This window comes from Arachis ipaensis, chromosome B5 (assembly GCF_059453495.1).
Source record: "Arachis ipaensis isolate K30076 ecotype BB chromosome B5, ASM5945349v1, whole genome shotgun sequence".
In the NCBI taxonomy this organism is placed as follows: Eukaryota; Viridiplantae; Streptophyta; class Magnoliopsida; order Fabales; family Fabaceae; genus Arachis; species Arachis ipaensis.
Window position 1 is genome coordinate 64,498,995 of NC_142440.1, and position 2,810 is coordinate 64,501,804.

Genomic DNA, 2,810 nt, shown 5'->3' on the forward strand with positions numbered 1-2,810 from the left:
TGCCTCCCAACAAATGCTCATTTAATATCGCCCCTTACAGTGAATTTTTTTCCTGTCTTCTCATGAATGAGCTCCACATGCTTTAGAGACAGGACACGACTCACTGTATGTGGTATGACTGGCTTCTTGGTGAAGACAACTCTCATGCCAGGTGAAAGGCCTTCAGTGGGGACTTTCTTATCCCTCCAGCCTTTAGGTACTTTCATCTTAGTACCTTTGTTCTCAGTGCTTGTTGATGGCTGCCTAACACCAAACTTAGAATTGATGTTTGGGGGCTTAGTAAAGCTTTGCACTAAAAGAGATGGTTGGAACACTAAGTGTTGCACAGTTATCTCTCTTTTCTTAGAGGGAGAGTTGGGGTGAGACATCTTTAACAAGATGTGATCCTCCCCTAGTTGTAAAATCAGTTCTTCCTTTGCTACATCAATGATAGTATTGGCAGTAGCTAGGAAAGGTCTTTCAAGGAAGATGGATTCATCCTCATCTTCCCCAGTATCTAAGATTATGAAGTTTGTAGGGATGTACAGGTCTTTAACTTTACCAATACATCTTCTACTAAGCCATATGCTTTCTTCATTGATTTGTCTATCATCTCTAGTGAGATATTTGCAGCTTGTACCTCAAAGAGTGGTATGAGGTTTATACTTGACCCTAGGTCACACAGAGCCTTCTCAAAGGTCATGGTGCCTATGGTACAAGGAATTAAGAAGTGTCTGGGACCCGAAAGCTTCTGAGGTAGCTTCTGTTGTACCAAAGCATTGAGTTCTTTGGTAAGCAATGGAGGTTCTTCTTTCAAATGCTTTGTACCAAACAGCTTGGCATTCTGCTTCATGAAAGCTCCTAGGCACTGAGCAACTTGCTCTTGCCTAGTGTCCTCATCCTCATCAGAGGATGAATATTCATCAGAACTCATGCACTGCAAGAGTGCATACAAGGGAACCTCTATAGTCTCTATATGAGCCTTGACTTTCATTAATTCCTGGATAGGAAATTCTTCAGTGGGTGCTGAACACTCAGTAGGTGTGCCATTACTAGCGTTCAACGCCAGTTCTGGTGGTTCTTTGGGCGTTGAACGCCCAGTAAAACCTTCCATACTGGTGTTCAACGCCAGAATCCCTGCTAGTTTGGGCACTGAATGCCCAGTGAGGTATTCCTTACTAGCGTTCAACGCCAGCTTCTGTGCCAGCTTCGGCATTGAACGCCCAATGAGATGCTCTTTACTGGTGTTCAACCCCATCCCAGTCTCTCCAGATTCAGCCTCATCCTCTTTGGTGATGGCCTTGTACTCTTCTCTTGGGTTTACTTTAGTGTTACTAGGAAGAGTGTCAGGAGGAGTCTCAGGGATTCTCTTGTTCAGTTGACCAACTTGTACCTCCAAATTTCTAATGGAGGACCTTGTTTCAGTTATGAAACTATGAGTGGTCTTAGAGAGGCTGGAGACTAGAATGACTATGTCAGAAAGGCTCTGCTTAGGATTCTTCATATTCCCTTGAGAAGATGGGAATGGTGGCCTGTTATTGAACCTATTCTGGGTTCTTCCACCTTGATTATTATTGAAGCCTTACTGACGCTTCTGTTGATCCTTTCATGAAAGGTTAGGATGATTCCTCTATGAGGGGTTGTAGGTGTTTCCATAGGGTTCTCCCATGTAATTTACGTCCTCCATGGTGGGTTGATCAGGATCATAAGCTTCTACTTCAGAGGAAGCTTCTTGGGTGCTGCCAGCTGCAGCTTGAATTCCAGTCAAAGGCTGAAAGATCATATTGACTTGCTGGGTCAAGATCTTGTTCTGAGCCAATATGGCATTTGGAGTGTCAATTTGAAGAACTCCTTTCTCCTAAGGGACCCCATTGTTCACAGTATTTCTCTCAAAGGTGTACATGAATTGATTGTTTGCAACCATCTCAATAAGTTCTCTTACTTTTGCAGGCGTTTTCTTCAAGTAGAGTGATCCACCTACAGAGCTGTCCAATGATATTTTGGACATCTCAGACAAGCCATCATAGAAGATGCCTAGGATAGACCATTCTGAGAGCATGTTAGAAGGATATCTCCTAATCAGTTGCTTATATCTTTCCCAAGCTTCAAAGAGGGATTCACCTTCTTTTTGTCTAAAAGTTTGAACTTGTACTCTGATTTTGCTCATCCTTTGAGGAGGAAAGAATTTGGCCAAGAAAGCATTGACCAACTTTTCCCAAGAGTCTAAGCTTTCTTTAGGTTGAGAATCTAACCATATTTTAGCTTTGTCTCTAACAGCAAAGGGAAAGAGCATAAGCCTGTAGACCTCAGGATCCACTCCATTGGTCTTAACAGTGTCAAAGATTTACAAGATATCCAATAGAAATTGGTGTGGATCTTCCAATGGAAGTCCATGGAACATACAATTCTGTTGTAGAAGAGAGACTAACTGAGGATTAAGCTCAAAGTTGTTAGTTCTAGTGGAAGGTATGGAGATACTTCTTCCATAGAAGTCAGAGGTTGGTATGGTGTAGTCACCAAGAACCTTTCTTGCCTCTCCTTCCTGATTAGGCTCGGCTGCCATGTTGTCAACTTTCTGTTCGAAATTTTCTGAGAGGTTTCTTCCAAAGTGTTGTACTTTAGCTTGTTTTAAATGCCTCCTTAAAGTTTTCTCAGGTTCAGGATCACGATTAAAGAGAGGTTCTTTATCCCTGTTCCTGGCCATAAACAAGAAAAAGAAACCAAGAAAGAAGGAGAATGGGAGCTCTATGTTCAAGAACAGAGGACTCCCTATGAGATGTGAAGAAGAAAGGAAAGAAGAATGAAGATAGAAGAATGAGAAGAAGAATTCA

General features: G+C 42.2%; 1 non-coding gene across 1 annotated transcript; it reads left to right on the plus strand.

The window, feature by feature from the left end:
• The first annotated feature begins 2,031 nt into the window (after window positions 1-2,031).
• LOC148564454 (small nucleolar RNA R71) lies at window positions 2,032-2,140 on the plus strand. The gene has a single exon (XR_015885225.1). It is a non-coding gene; the product is annotated as a small nucleolar RNA R71 (small nucleolar RNA).
• Window positions 2,141-2,810: the final 670 nt, after the last annotated feature.